Consider the following 23,871-nt stretch of genomic DNA (forward strand, 5'->3'; position numbering starts at 1 on the left):
GAAAGTGGAAAGGAAACTGGAGGGGAAGAAGGGATAACAGAAAGGAAATTGGAAGTGAAGGAGGAAAAACACAAAGGAATTTGGAAGGGAAGAAGGGAAAACAGGAAGGAAGTTGAAAGGGAAGAAGGGAAAACATTAAATTGGAAGGGAAGAAGGGAAAACACAAAGGAATTTGGAAGGGAAAAAGGGAAACAGGAAGAAAATTGGAGGGGAGGAAGCAAAACCACAAAGGAGATTGGAAGAAGGGAAGAAGGGAAAACAGGGAGGAATTTGGAAGGGAGAAAGGGAAAACACAAAGGAAAATGAAAGGGAAGTAGGGAAAACATGAAATTAGAAGGGAAGAAGGGATAACAGGAAGGAAATTGGAAGGGAGAACAGGAAGGAAATTGGAAGGGAAGAAGAGAAAACACAGATAAATTGGAAGGGAAGAAGGGAAACCAGGAAGGAAATTGGAAGGGAAGAAGGGAAACCAGGAAGGAAATTGTAAGGGAAGGCTCCACTGCTCTCTGCTGCAGATCTACAGCTGATTTTAGAGAGTGCTCTCCCCTTCTGAAGTGGGAAAGGAACTGAATTTCTAAGAGGCCTGAGACAGTTCAGTCACGTGCTTGCCTTCATTTGCATGTGAGAATAATTCTTGAATGAGGAGTTAACCAGGGGAGGCGTTAATGGAAAAGCCACAATCAGTGTCCAGTGCATTCCATGTTAGTAGAGATGTGGTGAGGCTGCTGAACCAGGGCTGGTTGGAGGTCTTAGGATAGAAATCACTGCTCAGAAATATCATATTTATTTTTATATTATTAATATATATTTATATTAATATTATTTTATTTATTATTTTTATTATTTTTATTATTTTTATTATTTTATTATTATTTTTATTATTTTATTTATTATATTTATATTTATTTTTATATCATTAATATATATTTATATTTACATTATTAATATACAATAAATTTATAATATAAGAAAATATAGTTTATAATGTATAATATTATTTATAGTATTATATGAATTTTTATTCTTGCTTAGCTCTCAGCAACAGGGAACTCTCCATCCATGCTCGAGTCTAGGGTAAAATGTTTAAGAGGTAAAATGTTTAATCCATAAATTATTTCTGGGAATCAAGAAAAGCCTGCTTGACATCTGAAATCACAAGGAGGTTTTATTCTCTCTAAGGAAAAAAAAAAAAAACCTCTCCAAATTATTTAAAGCTTTTTTCTCTGTGCCAGTGTTTGTTCTTGGTTAGGAGTGACTTTGTTCCCTCAGGATCTTCCTCTTTTAGAGGAGCTGGCTCTTGGTTTAAATTGCAAAGGAAATGTCTCCAGGTGTCATTCCCATGGATTCTGCTCTGGATTTTGGGCATGGAATTGATGTGATTTGGCCACCTCCCTGCTCTGAATTTTGGGTATGGAATCGATGTCCTTTGGCCACCTCCCTGCTCTGAATTTTGGGTATGGAATTGATGTCCTTTGGCCGCCTCCCTGCTCTGGATTTTGGGTATGGAATCGATGTCCTTTGGCATCCATCCTCCCTGCTCTGGATTTTGGGTATGGAATCGATGTCATTTGGCCACCTCCCTGCTCTGAATTTTGGGTATGGAATCGATGTCCTTTGGCCACCTCCCTGCTCTGAATTTTGGGTATGGAATCGATGTCCTTTGGTCACCTCCCTGCTCTGAATTTTGGGTATGGAATCGATGTCCTTTGGCCACCTCCCTGCTCTGGATTTTGGGTATGGAATCGATGTCCTTTGGTCACCCCCCTGTCCCTAGATCAGCCTTCAACAGCATTGCCTTCAGCCCCAGGAGTGATGAGCTCTGCTGGAAATTCACTTTTTTGTTTCCTTCTTACCCTGAAATCTCAATGGGTTCAGAATTCCCTCATGGTTTGGGAATTCTGAACCCATTGAGATTTGGATGGGACCTTAAAAATCATTTAATTCCACACCTTCCACCATCCCAGGGTGCTCCAACCTGGCCTTGGATGCTTCCAAGCACCCAGGGGCAGCCACAGCTTCTCTGGGAAATCCATTCCAGGGCCTCCCCACCCTCATAGAGAAGAATTGATTCCAAATATCCCATCTAAGCCCGCCCTCTGTCAGGTTGCAGCCATTTGTGGAATAACAGCAGGCACAACATCAATCTCTGCTTTGCCTGGCTGGCTGAGGGAGCTGTAAAAGCCCCAAACAGGACAGAACTCCCTTGGGAAGTTGCAGGGCTGTGAAGCAGCTCCCTCCCTGCCTCCTGCCACATTGCATCACATCTGAACAGGGCTTTTTGCATTATATATTAGCAGAGATTTGTCCTCAGATACCCTCGTCTGGAGAAGACCATTTTTAAATCTTTAATAGGGCATTAGAGCAATTTGCCTGTGATTTAGCTCTAAGTGGGCAAGGAGAGTGGTGACAAACGAGGCCCTGAAATTCTTTGAATATTCCATGTTTTCCTGGAACTGTGAGGAAAATGCTGCCAGAGAGGTCTTGGCAGGTTTTCTAGGTGGCTGGCCAAGTCTGAAGCAAACGTGGATGGTTAACAGGCTAATGCAGCTCTGCTTCCAAGCTCAGACATACAGAACATACGCTTTTATTTGAGGAATCCCACCACATGGAGGAGCAAATGCAGTGCTGATGCATCCTCCTGAAGGAAAATGGCAAGGGGGAAACCAGTGTCATCTTGCCACCATAAAATAAAGGTTCTTCTGCCCTTGGATTTTAGGGACTTGGGGCTGTCAGCTGAAGGAAATGAAACCCAGTGGCTTTCCCACGAGGGCCCCTTGTTAATCAGGAATGGCTTATAGAGCAATAGTTTGTGTCTGAGGGAAGAGGCAGAAGTTGTTCAAAGAATGGATTTCCGTTGCCAGATTGACTTCTTGTTGTTGCCATGCGAGTAATTAAAACTGGCGATTAAGCAGGAAAGTGATCAAAGAAGCACTCGGGGGCTGCTGCTGCTGCACTTGGCTCCACGCAGGACCACCCGTGTGGGTCAAACAGTGACAATGAGGGGCTGGTGCTGAATGATGCCAGATGAGGGTGGCTTTGGGAGGGCTTTCTCTGGGAATTGGTGTTTCCTGCAGGAAACACGAGTTTGGGTTTCCTGGAGATGCCAGGTGAATGAAGGTTGGCGTTTTAATTTTGTTCCTTGCTTGTGGGGCTTGTCTTGTTTTATTATTGATGGGCAAAGGCTGCACAGGTTCTACCTTTAGAGTGAATTTTTCTTTATTTTTCTTTATCAAGCCCTCGGTGCAGGCCCCGAAGTTCTGCTGTGGACTCCCTGTGGGCTCTGGGATGAGTCACTTCTTTTCCTTTGGTTCTTCTCCCTGCCTATAAAACAGAGGTCCCTGCTCCTCCTGAGGGAGCTGTGAAGGCAGAGGAGCTGATCCTGAGTGAGCTGCTCAGAGGCACTCACGTTGGAATTGCAAGGATCATTCACGTTGGAATTGCAAGGATCATTCACGTTGGAATTGCAAGGATCACGCTGGGAAGAAATGTCTCTGATGGGCTGCCTCTGTGCTGACACCTCTTTTAGCCTTGCACTGATAAGATTTATCACCCAAAACTGTTTTTGTGCAACCGACTCGAGACCGTTATCGCAGCACATTGAAAATCCCAAGTAAGGTGATTCGTTAGTGTAGCGAATGAGCTGAAATTCAGATTTTTCTGCCTGTTTTCTCCACGCTGTGTCTCCTGGAAGCGTTGAGGCTGTCTCTGTGCATGGTGGGCAGGAGGAGCTGCGAGTTGGGGTGGAGCAGAGCCTGCAGGGCAGCGATGCAGGAGGGCAGAGGGGCAGCTTTGCACTGCTGCTGCTCCTGGCACAGACCCTGAGCAGGGGCTGCAGGCCCCCAGCAGTCCTGGCACTCATCCTGTCTGTCACATCCCTCTCCAGAGCTGGCTCCCCGTGCCCAGAGCCACACAGACACCATTTTCCTTTCCCCTCTCTTTACCACCTTTAAATCCAATCGTTTTATGCCTTTCTCACCTTTATAATTTCAATTTTTCCCCATTATCCAGGGAAGGGTGGGGTTGGGGCTCAGGGAGAGCCCGTTGGCAGAACTGAAGGGTGAGGGGCAAATCCAAGCACCACTTTTCAATGCAAAATCTGTTGGTTTGGAGGGGAAAGGTGCTGGGTGGAAAGGGTTTGGAGGTGGTGAAATGGGACTGGGATGATTTTGAACCACTCTCTGTCCTCTCTGTTGAATAGCAGGGGATCAGAGGAGGGTGGCAAAAGTGATGTGGACACTGCAGCTTCTTCCAAGGGCTCCCAAGCCTCCAGGGATGGGGTAAGTGTTGTCCTGATGGTTCTGTAGTTTTGCAGAATATTGATTTTTATCAGTGATGTGGTGTGGAGTTGGTCTGCAAAACAGTGAGACTCAAATTAGAAGTTTTTGGTTGGCAAGGTCGCCATTCTGGAAATGTCCAGATCATGACAACTTTGCCCGGTTTTGCTTTCCACTCTGAATTTCACCTTTCCTTACATCATTTCAATTCCTAATTTCTATTACTGAATGTTTTCTACTCCCCTGAAGATATTTTATCAATTTGGAAACTATTCTCATGTATGCTGTCCCTACAGCTGAGCTGTAAGCATTATTTTAAAGGTATTTCCTAAATGATTTCTGTTCACTCTGCCCAGAGTGAAGTTATTGACTGCTCTCAAAAAGGCCTCAAGGTTTTATATTTAATGCTAAAGTCCCTAAAGCTTCCTCCCTGGCTGAACATCCCTTCTCCTGTGTGTCTTCCCCTTTGAATTGCTAATTCCAATTGATCTGAGGGGAAAAAAAAAATTATAATAGTTTGTGTTTACTCTATTTCTGCTACAACAGCACCTGTCAAGGTCTCTCCTCCCTTTGATCCTGTCTCCATGATTAAATTCATTCTTCCTTTCTGTTTTCCAGCTTCTCTCTGCAAACTTTCTCTGCAAGAATTTCCTGCAAACCATGTCCCTGGGAGGATTAGTGGGGGGGATACCAATTTTATTTATATTTATTTATAAATGGACTGCAGAGACTTGGCCCCTTTTTAAATATGAGAACAATTTTCAGGCCTCTTTCTGTTGTGGTTATTTCACTCCAGAAAAAAAAAACAAAACCCAAACCCAACAAACCACTGAACAATAGAGAAATATGAGAAGTTGTGGAAACCCCTGAAACTTTCTCTGTTTAAATTTTGAATTCCTGGTGCTCACAGGGCCAGGTGATGCTGCCAGTTGTGGCTTTTTTGTGCAGTGCCTGGCCCAGAGCAGCAAGTTGAGTTAAATGCAAAGCTGGGATCAAACCAAACAGAATGACGCCTCTATTTCTTTTATTTTTATTTTTATATTATTATTATTTTTATTTTATTATTTTTTATTTTATTATTATTTTTATTTTATTATTTTTTTATTTTATTATTATTTTATTTTATTATTATTTTTATCTTATTATTTTTATTTTTTTTATCTTATTATTTTTGCCAGGCCTTTACCATTTTGGAATTGGGGTGTTTGCAAAACAGGGTTGCTGGACTCCAGTAAATGAAGTGTCTGGATGTCGGTGGTGATTCATAAAAGCAATTAAAAGAGGAAAGTGCTTTTCCTCTGAGCCTAATGTCCTGGTTGAGGGTGTCCTTAAGTGAGTGTGAAGTGCTCAGGCGGTGGGCAGGGGATGGGAGCGCTCCTGTTCCGTGGATCCATTTCCAGCAAACTCTTCTTTATCGCGTGCTGCTGCTGCTGCTGATTAAAACAATTTTTTTATTTTTATTTTTTTTTTTCTCACAGAATCCCAGAGCGTTTGGGGTGGGAAGGGAGCTCTGGAGAGGGCCCAGCCCAACGGCCCTGGCCAGGCGGGGTCACCTGGAGCAGGGACACGGGGACACAGCCAGGTGGGGCTGGGGTGGCTCCAGCACAGGGGGAACCAAAACCTCCCTGGGCTGTTCAGGCTCTGCCGCCTCCATGTGGGGAATTCTTCCTCAGGCTGAGGTGGAACTTGAGTTTTACTTTCCTTTTCCTGTCACCAAAACCTCCTCTGACCCCTGCCTTGGGGATATTTGTGTGGATGTAACTACTGAATATTGTTTAGCTTCTGTTTTCAATATTGCAAATATTTCAATATTTCAAATATTCCTACAGCTCCATCACTTAGTAATTGATGTATTTCAAAATTTGCCAGATTTCAGGGTGAAACCTCAAATCTTAAGAAATTTTATTTATATATATATATATAATGTGTCTGTGTATATAGATATATTTATATATAAATTATATATATATGTCTGTGTATATATATATTTGTATATAAAGTATACATATAATTTATATATATATTTATATATAAATTATACATATAATTTATATATATTTATATATAAATTATATTTATATTTTTATATATACATATATTTTATATATGTATTTTATATATATATTTTATATATTTATATATATTATATGTATTTAATATTAAATATTTCATATCCCATTTCTCCCTTCTCAAATTTGAGGACAATCCTCCTGAGGATGCAGCATTTTCCATGGGAAAAATGCAACATAGATATTGGCAGTGATGGATAATTGAAATTCATCAAACATGATTTTTTTTTTCCCCGCCTAGTGCAACTCCCTGGGCATTTCTGACCCTCCCCAAGCACAGAACACCCCATTGGCACAACTTTAAAGTGATTTTTCACCCTTCCCAACCACCCTGGTGGCTTTTAGGGGTGGTTTTCAGGCTGTCCCAGAGCAGGCACTTCCAGTCTCGCCTTCTCCAAGGGGATTCCTCTCTCTTCCTTGGAGTTTGCACAAAAATTGAAGTTGTGCCTTCTGTTGGTTTGCCCTCCCTCCCTGCCCTTGCTTATCCCATCGAAGAGTTTACTGATTTATCATGGATCATTAGGTGGAAGTAACTATTCTTAAAACATCGGGATGGAGACAATAATTAGGGATGTGCTTTTGTTAACACCGCCAGCCTCTACCCTCTTGTACAGTACCCTTGGGTACTAAATAATTACCCACTTTGTGTGGTTATCTAGCTCACTAATTACCCACAAAAATTGGGGTCAGGTGTTAACTGCTTGAAATAAGTATCCTCCAAAGGCTTGGCTAAAGTGTGTAAAGAAATTATGTGTTTGCTACAAAACTTTGGGAGAAAAAAAAAATCAAACATTTTTTTTTATTGGCAGGGAGATAAGGAGACAATGGATGTGAAATGCTCTGTGTGAGGGGGGAATCTTGCAGGGGTGGTGAGGGACTCAAAGGGAGTGAAAGGATGGCAGTCACTAATCCAGAGCGCTTCTCCCAAAGATTAGATCCTTCAGGACACGGGTGTGAGTCTTCCCCTGTCTAGGCTGATGCCAATCAGGATTATGCCAGTATAAATAAGAAAATTTGTATCTGTGGATCCCCAAACCGACTTTGCTGCATAATCCCACCTCTTCCATCACCCAGAGGCTTCTGCATTGCACCCAATGATTTAATTAGGGACTGCATATTTATTTCCATGCGTTTATTTTAGCTGTCCCCAGCTCTGTGTGCATGCAGAAATTCACTCTGAGGCTGCTGCTCATAAAACGCAGTTTGCTTGGAGCAAGAATTTGATTCCTGTGCTCAGGGAGTTACCCCAGTGAGTCAAAGATTTCTAGATAGCCCCACCCTCCCCAACTTCCCGAACGCTCACACTGCAGCCACTTTCTCTGTGCCAGACCCACACAAGCCGCCTAAGCAGCCAAAATCCCAAGGGGCGATCCCAATCTCCTGCCTCCCCTGTTTCAGCCCCAGGAAAGAGGGAAATAATAAAGCCAGGGCAGCCCTAAAGCCCTTGAAACACCCGGCACATGGAACAGGGGGATGTTGAACAGCCCTTCCTCCCAACCTGGCTTCTTGCATAGGTGCTCCCTGCCTTCGGTACAAAGAAAAGGGATTTCAGGGGGAGCTGGGAGGTGTTTCTGGCAGTCCTGGTGCCTTTGGGTGCCCGGGTACCTTTAATTCCTGAGCGTCTGTGCGGTGCTCAGCCTAACAAAGAAACTGCCCGCATTTATCGCTGTATTTTTCGTGAGGTGCTTCCTCTCCTCCACAGCCAGCACCACCTTCTCTTCTGTTCCTACCAGCACCTTTTGAAGCCTGTGTGCGTTCAGGTATTAGACACCACCACCCTCAAGGTTTGGGCAGAGGGGGGGGTCCGGGCAAGGCCCCAGGGTGAGGCGTGAGCTCGGTTTTGGGGCTACCTGTGCTCTGCATTGTGCGGAGCATCCCTGGGAAAGGCAGGGCTCGGCTCCTGAAGCACAATGCAGATTTAGTCGTCATCTTTGTCTCTCCCCCCGCGCCCCCCCCGCTCCACTCCCCGCTGATGTTAACTGTCTGTATTATTATTTATTGTTATCAGGGGATTTGGTTTGATCAATGAAGTGTATATGCGTCTGACGGACATTCGGGGAGGAAATGCTTGCAGAATGAGTAACATGTCTGCAGCGGAGGGTGTGTGAGAGGGAGAGAGAGGGAGCATCGCTACTAGAAACATTGACTGATGAGTTCATTTTAAAATCCAAGGGCATATAGCTGGTAAATTAGCACATATTGCAAATATAGTCTGGTGCGAGAGGCAGCAGCGCTGCCATTGAGCGCAGGGGTGGGTGTGGAGGGGAAGGGGGGGTCGGGGAGAGGAGGTTGTCAGCTCTAAAGTCATCACGGGCATGAGCCAGGCAGTCTGCCTGCCTCACTGCAGACGTGGGGCGTGCGATTTCCACGGGCGGCTGCGGACGGGGGGGAGCGGGGGGCACCCGCCGGAGCCAGCGCTGGATTTTATTGTTTTCAAATCCAGCGCCAGCCGCGGGGATGCGAGGCTGCAGCCCCTCTGCTCCCCCTTTCCGCCCCCTGCAGCCCCTCGGGAAGGCGGCGGCGAGCAGGGTCCCGGGGCTGGTACCCGGCGGGGATGCGGCGGGGCCGGGGATGCGGAGGGGATGCGCCGGAGGGTTTCTCCCGGCGGCTTAAGGGATTATTGGGAAAGGGTGACCGGCAGTGGAGTGTGTGAGAGTGTGAGAGCGTGCGGGGGGGAGCCGGGTCCTTATTCTGTTAAAGATTTAAGTAGGCATGCAAGGAATCTCTAGGATAGTTGGCAAAGGGCGAGGGTGGGGAGCGGGGGGAAGGATCCAAAAGAGTCTGTAACCAGACACTGAAGCTTTCCAGGAGTGAGAGTGTGTGAGAGGGAAGGAGACAGAGCGAGAGGAAGAGAGGGGGCAGTGTGGTCTAGTACATTTTCATCTGGTCGTTGATTTGAGCCTGATGCTTGCTGTCCCTCAACAGCCTCCCTTGCCTGGATTTTTTCTTTCCCCCTCTCCTCTCCTTTCCCTTCTAATTCATCGAAGCCTAGGGGAGCCAGGAAAGATTAAATGTGCTTTCGAAAAGGCAGCCACTTCATGCAGCTATGTCTGCTTCCCCCCCACACCCCCCAGCCACCCCCCCACTCCCCCTTTTTGAAATAAAAAAAAAAAAAAAGAGAGAGAGAGAGAGAGAGAGAGGGGGAGACAGAGAGGGGGAGAAGGAAGGAGGAGGAAGAGGAGGACTATAGTTTAATGATGTCGGGACTGGCTGATCCAGAAGGAGGAAAAAAAAAAAAAAACAGGAAAAAAAAAAAAAAGAAAATATTTGAGCTCCTGGACGAGGAAGGACTTTGGTGAATGGGCTCAGACTCCTGAGGTGAGAAAAGGACGGAGTGAATGATGATGATGATGATGGTTCCGTAATGGTGCCTGTTACCGCTGCCCCCGGCCGGGCGGCGGCGGGGCCGGGGCCGGGGGGGAGCTGCCTTCGGCAGCGCCGGATATTTTGCATTTTTAACCTCGGGCCCTCCGGAACGTTTCGGCTTCTCCCCGCTTATGCCGCTGGGCCTGAAGCGGTTCCAGAGCTGGGTGGAGGGTGCGGATCCGTATTATTTATTTGGGCGGGGGGGTGGAGGGGGGGGGAGAGAGAGGGAGGAAAGGGAGGGAGGGAGGGAAGGGGGAGAAGAGCGGAGGGAAGGAGGTGGCAAACCGGGGACGAAATCCTGCTCTGGGTTATGGCCGGCGTAAATTTCCATTGGCTGGGGGTGCACAAGGTGCTCGGAGAGAGGAGTCGGTGCAGGATGGAGTCCCTTTGTGTGCGTGTGTGCCGTGTGCTGTGTGTGCACCCTCCTCTCCCGGCGAGCGGCTTTTTCTCCAGGTTTTCCTTTGAAGCCCCGGCCGGCGGCTGGCAGGGGAGGGCGGCCGGGGCTGCGGCGCTGCTGCCCGCGCCCTTCCTCCCTCCTCCTCCTCCTCCTCCTCCTCCTCCACCTCCTCCTCCTCCTCCTCCTCCTCCTCCTCCCCGCTGACAGTCTGGGGCTCGCTCCGGCACCGGGCTGGCCCCGGCTCCCGCAGCCCCCCAGCCCCGTCTCTTCATCATAATAATAATAACAACAGCAGCGGCGGCGGCGGCATTGCCGGGCAGCGCGGAGGGCGGCGGGCGAGAGGAGCTGCGGAGGAATTCGGTTCCTTTTCCTTTCCTCCCCCCACCCCCCTAACCCCAACCCCAACCAACCCCCCCCCACCACCACCACCACCTCACCGCCTCTTTATTTTATTTTATTTTTATTTTTTGCTATATTCCCTATTTATTTTTTTTAACCTCCAAAAAAAAAAAAAAAAAAAAAAGGGAGAGACAGAGAGAGAGAGAGAGGGAAAAAAAAAAAAAAAAAAAAAAAAAGAAAGAGATGTTTTAAAAATGCAAGCGGCTTGCCCAGCTGCACACACCCGCCCTCCCTCGGCCGCTCCCTCTCTCCCTGGCTGCGCACACACCGCACGCTCGCAGCCGCTCGGGTGTCAAACCCCGCCGGGCACCCAGCCTGGTGCGGGCACTGCCCCGGCCCCCCCGGCCCTTCCCGCCGCCGCCGGCCGGAGCCTCCCGCGCTGCTTCCGAACGGTGAGTTTGTACCTGCTTTTGTGCCTGCTCGGGCTTCTGCTCCATGCCCGGGGCTGGCGGAGGGGGCGGGGAGGCAGCGCCTTGCTGCTGCTGCTGCTGCTGCACGCTTTGTGCCAGGGGCCGGGAGCGAGCCTGCGGATTCCTGCTCTTATTTCTGCATTCCTTCTCGTTGAAACAATGAAAATAATTCCGTCACTGCCCCAAACTTCCTCTTCGTTATTTAAATGCGGAGACTTTTCGTGTATTTGTCGCAAGCGACCTTGTTGGGAGCTGTAAGGAACCTGCCGCGCCATGTCATTATTATTATTATTATTTTTTTTTTTTTTTTGTACGAACGATTAAAAATGGAATGTATTCTCTCAACAGAGGGTCCTTAGAGAAGCTCTTTCCTTCCACCTGTGTGTCCTGTTTTGTAATCTTGAGCCATGAATTGAACTTGCCTGCTATTCTTTTCCTCTTTCTCCTTTTGATCTTTTTTTTTTAAACGATTCTTATTTTTTGATCCCCGTTGGTTTTTGGTATTTTTATTTTTTTTTATTTTTTTTTTTTTTGCAAGGACTAGTTTGTTGCGCCCCTCTCAATCCCTGAGACCCTAACTTGTGATGTTTAGCTTTTAAATCCACGGGTTAGGCTCTTGGGAGCTGTGAGTTGTGCTTTGACATCTTTATTTTATTTTAGAAATATATCCTCTCTCTATGTGTATATGTGCGAGCGCGGGTGTGGATATTTAGAGCCGTATACACACACATACAATAGTGTTTAGAGACCTTTTAAGGAAAAATAAGTCGATTTCTCCTCCTTAGCCTCCATCGGCTGATGTAGGGCGGTGGTTATGGCCATTTTCTGTATAAAAATCGAATTAAAATCAGCGTTCGTACCGCTGAGATTTTTCTCGTAATATATATTTTTTTTTCCTTTTTAATGTGTGTGTATATATTCACGAGATAATTTTCCAGCTGATCCAGATATGGGGGTGTATGTGTGTACACACAGGGTGATTATTATATATGCGTGTGTAGATAAGATATACATGATATGGATGCATGTAAATACAGTTCTTGAGGTGTGCATGGCGATCCTCAGACCTATTCATTAATAGAAGCAAATCAAACCATAAATATAGATATTCCAATATGGAGGAATATTAATATCACGCCTGTGGTAAAACAGGGAGATTTTGGTGTTTTTTGGGGTTTTTTTTGCTGCAGGCCACTGCATAGAGCATCTGAATTTTGATTTTATTTATTTTTTTTCTTTTTTGCCTTTCCACCCCCCCCTTCTTGAGAGCAACACAGAGTACCCTGAGAGCGTAACAGTAACAGCTCGGTACATTGGTGCTTGACCTCAGCTGAAATCCCAGCATGCCTCATGCTTCCAAGTTTAAAACTGAACGATTAATCTTGGAAATGTGCTCTATGGACACACCAAAAGGGGGAAAAAAAAAAAAAAAAGGATAAAAAAAATTAAAAAAAAAAAAAAGGAGAGAGAAAAAAAAATAATAAAAATTAAAAATAAGCCAGGGGATGGGGTTGAGTTTTATAGGTTGGAAAAATAAAGTGCAGAATAAAATGGTTGCATGTATTAATGGTTGGGAAGTAAAAAGAAATGCTGAAGTTTTCTTTGAGTCCTTTTCTAGAACTTCCAGCTTTGCTGCTTTTCCGGGCAATATGATATGTAAATGATGAATCAGAAATGTTCAAAATGTTTCCTGCTGCTGCTGTTTTTCCTTTATTAGATTTTTTTTTTTATGTTGCTGTAAAATTAATTATGGTTGGAACTGTATTTCTTATCTCTGTTCTGCAAGGCAATTTATAATGAAGCTACTGTACCTTGTTATGGCACCGAATTAATTCCTGTTTGATATTTGAATGCAAATGCTTGAACTTAAAACGATGCACCAAAAATGAATTGACGGTGTAACATTTTGGTATTTGAGAGCTTTAGGATATGTTTGCTGGTTCCTGTCGTTTAACAGTTATTGAACTGGAAAAGGTTCCTTGTTTGATTTTGATTTTTTTTTTTTTTAATGAATTTTAGCTGCTTTTTCTTGCCACTGTAATTACACTGAGCGTTTTACCTCCGGAAAAAAAAAACGCCAAGAAAGCCTCGTCCTTCTGAATTTCTATATTATTCCAAATGTTGTTTAATCCCAAAGCGAGACGCATTTATTTGCTGCTACCTGCTTGGTAACCGCATTTATTTTCTGTTACCTGCCGTAAATCGCAACCGGCAGCGCTGGAGCCCCGCACCTTTGTCCGGCCATTACCACACCCGCAAAAATTCGCTTTTCCGGGCTTCTTTTTACCCTTTCCCGATGCTTTTAATCTCAATTTTTCCCCCGCTCCGCCAGCAGGGAATGGGGCAGCGCTTTGTCTGCGAGGCTGGGATGGGTCCCCCGCGCATCCCCGCGCATCCCCGCGCATCCCGCGCTTCTCGGGGGTCGCTATTGTGTCCGCGCTGGTTTTTGCGCGGTGCGGGGCGGGGGTTGCGCGGGGCTGCGGCAAAACAATGGGCGGGGAGGGGAAGGGGGGGAAAAGGGGGAGGACGGAGCCCGCGGAGGCTCCGCGCCCCTGCGCGCAGCGCAACTGGGAGCAGCTCCAGTCGCTCCCAGTCTGGGCTGGCCCGGAGGCATCGATTTAAAGGGGCAGAGCGGCCGCGGGCGCGGCGGGAGCGCGCAGAGGGTGCCCCCCCTCTTCCAAAAAAAAAAAAAAAATTAAAAATAAAAATAAATGAGAGGAAGGGATGGAAAATAAGATGGCAAATAAGATGGAAAATAAGAGGGCAGAGAGAATTTTGCGCTGCCCCACTCCCAGGGTGATTTTCCAGGAGAAAAGGAGGGAATAGAACGGTCCCGTCCCCCCCCCCGGCTCCCAACCCTTCTCCTTTCGCTGCTTCCCGCTCCAGAATTCCGGGCGCAGAAATTCCAGGCAGGTTCAGGGCGATTTCAGCCACGGCCGTGCCCCGGAGCTGCAGAAATGTCAGCGCTGGTCAAACTCAGTAAATCAGAAATCGCCGGCCGGAATCGCTTCTGTTCGAGCAGACAGAGCTCGATCCTGAACCATTCCTGCAGCGATTTTTACCTTCTGCAGACAAAAGGAGGGATATTGCACTCGGGGTTTAATTTTTGTGGCTTTCTTCTCTTAGTGTCACAGAGTTTTTCTGATAATAATTTCCTCAGTTTTCATTATTTTATGTTTTCATTATGAGAAAAACCCCGAATCTGCGGACGAAAAGACGATTTTTTTTTCTCTTACCAGGAAAATAGAAGAGAAAATAAATATTAGGCATTAATTTAATCGATAAGTAGAATAAATGAAGCTTATTAAGAATTAAAGATCTTTATCAATAAGACTAATTTTCAATAAGACTAATAATACTAAAATAAAAACCACCAGGCTGGACCAAGTTTCAATTAAAAGTATATCCAATATGCTGCCACCATATTTAACATAAAGCATTGCTAAATATTCTGTGCAATATGCGATGCAAATAATTAAGAAGGAGAAAGAGAAGCAAATGAGGTGTGGGGTTTTTTTAAAAATAGTTATTTAAAAATTATATATATATATCTTGTAACTTTTGCAAAACTCAGTGTCTGGGAGTTCTGTCTGAGCAGCAAGTGGAGCTTTGAGCTCGGTGACTTTGACCTCGTTGTGGCCGAGTTGGAACTCGCTCTCCCAAGTTGAAAGGCACAGGGTTTGGTGGCAGGAAAAGGTAAAAATAAAAGGTCCGAGGCATTCTGCAGTTTTCCATTGTTGCTCTTTTATTTCCAGGGGTTTAACAGGACCTAAAGTTGCACAGTGCTGCAGCTACAAAACAAAAAAAAAAAAAAAAGAAAAAGGAAAAAAAAGGAGAAAAAAGGAGAAAAAAGGAGAATACTTTTACTGCCTTTCTTCCCTGAATCATTTCCAAGGTACTTAAGGATTTATTGGGCCAGATAGCAAATTGCAGTTGAGATGCTGAGCAGTGGCCAGTGCTGATTAGATGATTGATTAATTCCTGATCGATTTCTGATTCCCAACCCAAATCACATTAGAAATGCTCGATATTAAAATGCAGTTTGTGCCGAAATCTGATTGCGAGCTCTTCGCAGAGCCAGTTGGAAGTACCACTATATTCCTATTTTTTGCTGGATTTTTTAACCCTTTAAGGAAGTGCTTGGCCGTGCCTCAGCGCTTTTAGAGCAATGAAATTCTTGTTCATGGGAGGTTTGTGCGCAATCCCTGCAATAACAGGAGACCCTGCAGCTCCCAGAGCATGAACCCCACGTTCATCCGCACCTAAAACCATTCTGAATTTTATTTCTCCTCCTTTTTCCGCCCTGAATTTCGCTCCCTTCTCCGCGAGGAGCTCGGGGGGAAGGCAGGCAGGCAGGGTTGAGGAGTTCAAGGCGTGGGTTTCCCAAAGGTACAATTCCAGCTCTGCACGAGGCTGGAGAGGAGCCCCGGTGCCAACTGTGCCGCATTCCTGCTGCCCTGCCCTTTTCCCAGGGCTCCCAAGGAAAGAGCATCCCAGTTCTTCCTCACTCTTGGGAACACACACATTGTTTCAATAATCCAGGCAATAAATGCTAATTAGTAATGCTTAAGGACCCTACCAGTCAGAGTAATTATCATAATTTACCTCTTCCTTGGTAAAAAAAAAAAAAAAAAAAAGCATTCCTTGCCGATTTTTTATTTTTTTAATTTTTTAAAAATGGTGTTTTCTCGCTCTTTTATTTTTCCCCTCTGGAAAGAATTCCTGGTTGGATTAGCAATAAATATATAGCTCTGAGACAGGCACATGGAGCTGGAGCTGAGCATGTGTAAAAGATTTTCCCACACATCAAAATTTCTTTAAAACCTGAGATTTTTTTTGCCTTGGCCTCCCCTGTGCGCTCTCCCCTCCTTCCCCAGCACCACCAAAAACCACTTGCAGAGGGAGAACAAAGGAAATCAGCAACTCCAAAGGCATCATTAACTATGAAGAGCAACAGCAAGACAGAGTGTGATATGACAACATATTTCATGGCACAAAAGTAGAGATAATTAAATAATTCAGTGGTATTCTTAGCTAATTAGCACGGAGATCTTTCAGAAGCCATCAAGAAAATGGATCTCATCAAACCTAATAACACGTGGGGTTTCCCCAAGATCCTGTGTTTTCCAGCATTGCTGCTGCTTCCCCACCTGATACTGTAACACCAAGGAGTTGCACAATTTAATTGGGCTCTTCCTCAGGATAATATTTTCCATGGAAGGGGATCAGGTATTTAGAGGAAATGAATATGCATAGCTGGAATTTTCAATATTAGTCAATAGCAGAGGAGAAGCCAGATCTGTTACGAGGGATCCTTTTAAAAAATCAAATTTTCAGCCAGGAGCCTCTCTTGGGTTCATTGCATGGGGCTGGCATTGGGAGCTGCTGGAGTCCAAGACCTTTTTATAGAGTTAATTTGGGTTCTGGATTGGCTGGTTCCAGCTTTTTTTTGGGCATTGAGAAACGTGTGGCCAAGTTCAGAGGAGGTTTGGGATCTCTGGTTGAACCTGGGCTCTCATTCCAAGGCCAAAACCAAACTGGGAAAAGCTCCATCGTCATCTGTGGAGTTGTTTTAGGTCTTCAGTAGGATGGCTACAACTCTCATGCCATGAAAATCCATTTTTCCTCTGGATTCGTGAGTTTTTTACCTGGAATCAGTGGCTGCTGATGCTCCTGAGCTCAATCCAGGTTGGCAATCCACAGATCCATGGGCAAGGACCTGCAGGGCATTGATCCATCCTGGAAAACCCAGCAAGGCACATTCCCAGTAATTAGGGGCATCAGGTATTGCTCAGAATATCTCTCTGTGTTATTCAGATATTGCTCAGAATATCTCTGTGTATTATTCAGAATATCTCATTGCGCTCCTTTGATCTGAATGCGTCCCCAAGTTCACGAGGGGCATTTGCAAACTCCCATTCTCTGCCTCTGTGGTTGATGCATTTGGGGTTCCTTTTCCCTCTGCCAAACAAAGGAATGCCTGAAAATTTGACTTTTCCAGCCAGTTAAAAATCTCCTGCTTTAAATAACAGGAGGGGCCGTGCATCAGTCTGGGATTCAGCAATAATTCTGGTTTTTACCCTGGGCCCAGACTGAATTTTCCTCCTGTGTTACAGTTTTGGTGCTTTTCACTCCATGGGTACCCACACGAGTGCTGCAGTGGGGTGAGATCTGACAGTTTGGGGTTATTGTTATGCATGGAGGGGAAAAACCTCCAAGCTCCCCTGAAAGAACATGGAAATGGATTTTTCCCTGCCCAAAAAGAGGTGGAGACTCACTTGTAGAAGGTAAAAGGAAGGAATAGGAGGGGCAAAGGCACCTAAAAGTGCTTTGGGCAAGGAAGCAAAGCACACCAAGATATTTCTGTCTCCTGGTTTGCAGGGCTGCTCTTCTTTAAGCACAAATTCTCCCTCTCTGGAAATTTCCTGGTTGGGAATGAGGTTCTGACATGCCAGGAGCCCCTCTGGTGTACCCCACATGTAACAATGAAACCCATGGTACTTCTGTGAACAAGGGATTCATTTTTTCTCTTCTGTTTTTCTGTCGTTCTCACCCAATGCTCTGGCACTGTGTTTGAAATACATGAGGGCATTCCAACCAATTTTTAAAAAAATATGTATAATTTCCAGGACGAAAGAGGAATCTCTGCTTTCCTTGGTGAGCCCGCTTGCAATTGTTTTTCTTTAACAGCGCTTCCCACACTGCAGTCAATGAATCTCTAATCTCCTGGACTGAAATGTCTGACACTTCCAGAATCCTTGATTTGCTGCCTCGACGCGCAGAGCTCCACCTACAGCGGTGTCTCAGCAGTGGGCTGGTGGTGGATCTGATAGAAATGTCTGGGTGTTTTTGGGGCTGGGAGGGAGGGAGGGATGGATGGAAGGATGGAAGGATGAGCAGGGGCCCTGCTGTGCGCCCTTCCAGCCAGGGCTGTCCTCACCAGCAGGACCTGAGGGACAAGGAGTGGATGAGCTCTGGCTGAATAAACTGAGTTTATCCCATGGCTGCTCCTGCCAAGCACCAACCCTGACCCAGCCCCGGTGCTCTGTGCTGTTGCATCCCTCTGGAAGGTGGACAGAAGGGCAAGGAGGAGAAGCTCAGCCCCTGAGAGAAGCCTCCAGACTGCTCCCTCTGGCTGCCTCAAGAAGCTGAACTTGCCCTGGAAGCTGTGCCTGGTGCCCCCTTCTCACCTGACTGCCCTGCTGGTGGCTTCACTTTGGATCCTGCAAGAAATGCTGGGAAGCGTCAGAAATGCTGAGGATTGAGAAGATTCCTCCCAGTGCACCAACTCCTTTGTGGATAAAGTCACACTCACCTGGATTCCAGCTCCTCCAGAGCAGCCCACGAGGTGTGGGAGGGATCACAAATTCACCACTGGACTTTGCTTTGGCTTTGGTGTGCTTGTATCATGTCTGAACATGCAAAGAACTTGGTTTTCCACGAGGAATGCAGTAAATGGCAGCTCTGTCAATCAGTTCCTTGACGTGTGTTTGTCTCTTTTGCTCACCCCTTTCTCCCCTTCCCACCAGGGCTTGCAGGGCAACTCCTGCCCCGCAGGGAGGGCTTGGGGCTGGTTCCTCCTGGGGTTTGGATGCTTGGGGACAGGGTTGGTGGGCTCGAGGAGCACCTCACACACCAAATTTGCCTTTCCATTGAATTGTGTTTTCGCTCCACCACCATCTGCTTGTTGCATCTCACTGCTGAAGGCCCAAATAGGGAAAAAAAAAATCCTGAAATCTGGATTTTTTCTCTCCCCCGTTTGATGGATAATTCAGAGATAACAGCACAGCTTTGGTAGAATTCCTGTTCTCCTTCATCCCCCTTTGCTCTTTTTCTCATGGCCTGACCTTCTGTGTGTAGTTTTGGGGGACAATGTGGATTTTGGAAGATGCTGCTGCAGAATTGCAGCAGGAGGGAAGCCCTGGTTTTGAATTAGTGGTGTCCTTCTTGGTGTCCTTACATCAGCATCCAATTCCTTTAGGAATATATGAACAGACAGCTTAAAAACAGTGACCAAAACCCAGAAAAAACACAACATTTTGGTTCAATTGCTAAAAGTATTCAACAAGGAGCTGAAGGCCCCATATTCCTCAGGCAGGCAAATTCTCCTTTTCCTTAAGCCATGGCACACGAGCTGGCACTGAAAAGGCAAATCAATCAATCAATCAATAAATAAATTGCTCCTGTTCCCCAGCCTCTATTTTGGGACACTTTAGGAGGAATTTCCCCCAGATTCCAGCCCACCAAAGCACAGCCTCCCTCCGTTGTGTGGAGGGTCTGTGAATTCTCTGGGAGATGGGAGGGAGAGGAGACTCCAGTGGCAGAAGCAGAACCTCCAGCAGTTCTGTCCTGAGGGATCTGTCCCAGTCCCTGACACTGCGCTGGGACAGGGGGGAGGTGTTTCCACATTTATCTCTTCAGCTGAGATAGGAAACCAAGGTCTCCTCTGTTGTTCAGGGACAGATGTCGAGGGAGAAGTTTTGTTCCTTTAGTGTGAAACCTCCCCTTCTTATTAAAAAAAAAAAAAAAAAAAAAAGAAATCTCATTTTTGGTTTCAATACCCCGAAAAGAAACAAAAATGTTGTCATCTCAGGAATAATTAAAAAAAAAAAAAAAGACGAAATATTCTGAATTCCTCTGCAGGTTGGGATGGATGAGGCTGCTGGAAAACAGCAGATTGTTGTAAAACATAGCTAAGAAATCAAAATCTTAGAAATATCTGAGTGTGTTTTGTTCACATGTGAACAATATGTGGCCCCTCATAATATATAATATATAATATATAATATATAATATATAATATATAATATATAATATATAATATATAATATATAATATATAATATATAATATATAATATATAATATATTGTTAATAATAATAATAATAATAATAATAATAATAATAATAATAATAATAATAATAATAATAGTGCTGCAGCCCTTCCACAGCAGCTTCATCTGTGGAGCTCCAGCCCCTTTCTGCAGAGGCCTCAGTTACCTCTCACAGGTGCCTTTCTGAGGTGGGTATGGAAATGTTCCTGATCCTGACCCTGATCCACACAGGAAGGGAATCCCATCCCTCATTTTTGCCACTTTTAACCTCTTTTCCTCACTTTGATTTTCCTGATAACATGGAGTAAGATTATTGATTTTCAACCCAGCTATTGAAAATATTTATCAAGCAGTGTAGTATCAAATATAATCTGATTTAATGGGTTCTTTTAGGGGTTTTTTAATCCATTTTCTCCTCCTGGACAGGGGAGGGGAGACTGAGGGTTTGCTTTGCAGAAGGCCAGGGATATTACTGTCATTATTTTCGTGGGGTGAGGAAGTGCTGAGCACCTCTGAAAACCAACCCAAACCTAAAAGCCCTGATTAGAAAGTTTGGCTTAAGCATTTTGCCTGAGATGGCAGGGCTGATAATTGGATTTCAGCTCGCTGAGACCCAGTCCATTACTGCAGCTATAAATCACCCTGCTGCAATCACTCCCCTAATGCACCCTCACTTTTCAAATATTTCCTTTGCAGCCTTTCCCATCTGTGCCTGTGAAGACACCTCCAGCCTAGGTGATGCACTGGGGGGATGAAGCTGTGCCCTGAGTGCACTGAAAGTTGTTGGCTCCCACCCTTCAAGCAGTTTTTGGGTGTTTGGGGCTGAGTGTGCTGCGTCTGGCGCAGATTTTGGGGAAGATTTTCCTCCCTTAACTCACGTCAGTCACACAGGGAAAAAATTGCACAGGTAAATCTTGGCTTCATCAGGGACTTCTCGAGGTGCTCAGGTTGTTTTGACCTCAAGACTCAAAAGCTGTGAAAGTCCTGCTTCCTAATTTATTTGTTGTTTCAAACAGATCATGATAAACCCCTCACTCTGCACATATTTTCCTCTGTCATTAAATTCTGCCTCATTGTAGATAAATGCAGCAGCAGGGAATTCCCTGGAATAAAGCACAGGGTTTGCCATGGGAAGCACTGGCTCTTTTGGGATCCCTGCACTTCACAGCTCCATCTCCACCACTGACTGCAGAATTACCTTCAGGGTAATTTTAATATTTTTAATATAGATTTTGAATTTATTTTTATATATTTTATCTATTTATATATAGTATACATATATCTAAATTTTATATATTTTAATAGATTTTTATATTTTTACATAATTTTTATAATTTTATATTTCATGTAAATCTCGCCAGGAGGCCCAGAAAAGCCCAGCCCAGAGGGGTTTGGAAGCTGCACCTGGGGGATTAACCAGGAGGGCAATTCCATGAGGGAATTTCTGGTTTTGAGAGCAGCCTGCTCCTATTTTTACATCACATGGGCCCGAATATCCTTTCATATCCTTTCCTTTCAGCTTCTCCTTGCTCGCTGCTAAAACAGAAGACAAAGGTAACAGCTCTGGCACAATTAGCAATATCAAAGTAATTAATCCCTGAAATCCTCAGCATTGGCGGTGCCTCCATAAACCCAAAACATTTTTACTACTAGAGGAGATGCAAAAATAGAGATGTTTAAGAGAATGAGCACTCAAACCTGCTCTTTTCTATTTTTAAATGATTTTTTTTTTCCCCTGAATTTTGGCTTTTTCTCTCTTTCTGCTGCCTTCAGAGCCTTCCTAGGGCTGGGCTTTGGTGCATTCAGAAGCCACACATGCCCTGGGAGGGAGGGATTCTTTTCCGAGCTGACCCTGATTCATTGTCAGAATTACACCAGAATTGTCCTCTATTTACTAATAGAGGAGATGCAAAAATAGAGATTTTTATAAGAATGAGCACTTAAACCTGCTCTTTTCTATTTTAAATTTTTTTCCCCTGAATTTTGGCTTTTTCTCTCTTTCTGCTGCCTTCAGAGCCTTCCTAGGGCTGGGTTTTGGTGGGTTCAGAAGTCACACATACACTGGGAGGGAGGGATTCTTTCCCGAGCTGACCCTGATTCATTGTCAGAATTACACCAGAATTGTCCTCTATTTACTACTAGAGGAGATGCAAAAATAGAGATTTTTAAAAGAATGAGCACTTAAACCTGCTCTTTTCTATTTTAATTTTTTTTTTCCCTGAATTTTGGCTTTTTCTCTCTTTCTGCTGCCTTCAGAGCCTTCCAAGGGCTGGGCTTTGGTGGGTTCAGAAGCCACACATGCCCTGGGAGGGATTCTTCTGTTTCCCAGAAGCTGCCGGTGCTTTCATGGGAAATGAAGAGTTTGCTGTCAAGAAACAAAATTTTGGAGCCATTGGGGCCCTTTGCCTGATTTTGTCGCGAGGAATTGAAGCAGTTGGGTGTAGGATGGCCAGAGTGTTAATGCCGTCCTTCCAAGTACCCATCTCGAATTCCCTTCCCACCTAAACACGCCCTCAGCCCCTGCCCCGCTTAGGAACACAAGGAAAGGAGAATTAGGCCACACCTGAGCACTCAGTGCTCCTAAAGTGACCCAGCTGAGTAAACCAAAGGGATTGCAACGAGCCTTTCATCTCCTAATGGGATCCCTTTGTGTTGATTTTAGCACTTTCTCCTCTTGGCTGAATTAAAGAATCCAGTGCTCTAACGCGAGCCTTTCATTGTTGTGCCACGTTATTCATGAATTATTCCAGTTTCAGGGTTATTTTTGCTTTGGCTCGGTGCCTTATCCTAAAATATTTGTCAAACAAAAGACAGGAGCATCTTTTTTTTTTTTCCCCACTTCCTGTCTGTCTGTCTGGAGCTGTGGGTCCAGCAGCTTCCAGCTCGGAGGATCCACCTGATGATTTATGAGGACGGGATGGTGTGAATCAAGAACTTGGCATCCAGAGGCTTGCATGTGTTCCAGCCCTGCTCCTCATAAATTGTCATTGCTGACCCATCCCTGCAGAAGCTGGGAACACCAAAATCCCTGTTTAAATCTCTTTAGACTGCAGGCAAAGTTTGGTTTGTCCTGCCAGCCTCTTTCTCTCTCAGGAGACTCAGCAGAGGGTGTCAAGGACCTGGTCTCACCTTTGATGAATAAAATCTTGTGGCATTCAGATCTTCACTTGAAAAGAGCAGAGCACAGAGGTAACATCAGAACCACGAGAGAAGGGAAATTCCCCTGCCCCCCTCAGTAAAAACCAGACCAGGCCATCTAATATTGCACAAACTGACACCTCTTCCCTAAAAATAGCTGTCTGCACATTCAGTCAATGGGCTAATCCAATTGCCCGAACATTCTTGGGTGCTTTATCATTTAAATTGTAATAAATCACAGCGTGCCACGGGCTGGATGGAGCTGCATCGAGTTACACTCCACCAGGAACATGCGGGGACCAGATGAAATCAGGGTGACATGATGTCACTGAGCTGAAAATTCAATGCATGCTCTGTTTTGTCTTTAAAAAATTGGCTGGAAGGTCTCTTTAAACTTAGGGGGATTTTTCCAAAAAATTGCTGCTCCTGTCACATTTTGATTCACTATTTCTTCCCTTCATTTATTTTAAATAATGAGCACATGGGGCCTGCCTGTAAATCCATGGAACTCTATTGAAAAATTACTATTGATTCCAGACTTTGGACCTGCCTGATCAGGAATTTTGCAGTAAAACACGGAAGAAAAACTATCATGCATATTTTAGGGCAGCTGAACTAACACACTAATGCTCCCATGAGCTCCTCAGGAATATGCTTCCACCAACTAATACCCACCATTGTTCAGAAAAATTTCCTTAGATTTAGTTTCCCCTGGTTTCTTTCTAAAGAAAAAGTAATGGGATAAACCAATTTTAACTCTCCTAAGCAGCCCCTTTGTTCCTCAGAGCGACATTCCCCTTGTCCACCTTGATGAATTCCCTCCTCTCCTTGGTTTTCTTCATGTTTCAGATATTTATACAAGATGTACGAACATAAAAGGATTATTCACAACATTATTGTTTCTGAAAGAGGGGACTAAAGCTAAACATAATCTGGTTCAATCCCCAGCTGATATAAATATTCCTGCTCTCCTGGAAGGTGTTGG

The 23,871-nt window shown here is 45.0% G+C and overlaps 1 long non-coding RNA gene across 6 annotated transcripts in view; it reads left to right on the forward strand.

Moving 5' to 3' along the window:
• Window positions 1–6,198, forward strand: part of LOC129129630 (uncharacterized) — a 164,177-nt gene extending 157,979 nt beyond the window's left edge. For 3 of the 6 annotated variants that reach the window (XR_013185077.1, XR_013185075.1, XR_013185080.1), the window contains 2 exons: window positions 4,199–4,277; window positions 4,893–5,362. This is a non-coding gene — a long non-coding RNA (uncharacterized LOC129129630). Of the gene's footprint in view, window positions 1–4,198; window positions 4,278–4,892; window positions 5,365–5,452 lie in introns of those variants that run through there. The other 3 variants (XR_013185078.1, XR_013185081.1, XR_013185079.1) reach the window with 3 other exon arrangements.
• Window positions 6,199–23,871: the final 17,673 nt, after the last annotated feature.

Source organism: Agelaius phoeniceus, chromosome 23 (assembly GCF_051311805.1).
Source record: "Agelaius phoeniceus isolate bAgePho1 chromosome 23, bAgePho1.hap1, whole genome shotgun sequence".
Lineage (NCBI taxonomy): Eukaryota > Metazoa > Chordata > Aves > Passeriformes > Icteridae > Agelaius > Agelaius phoeniceus.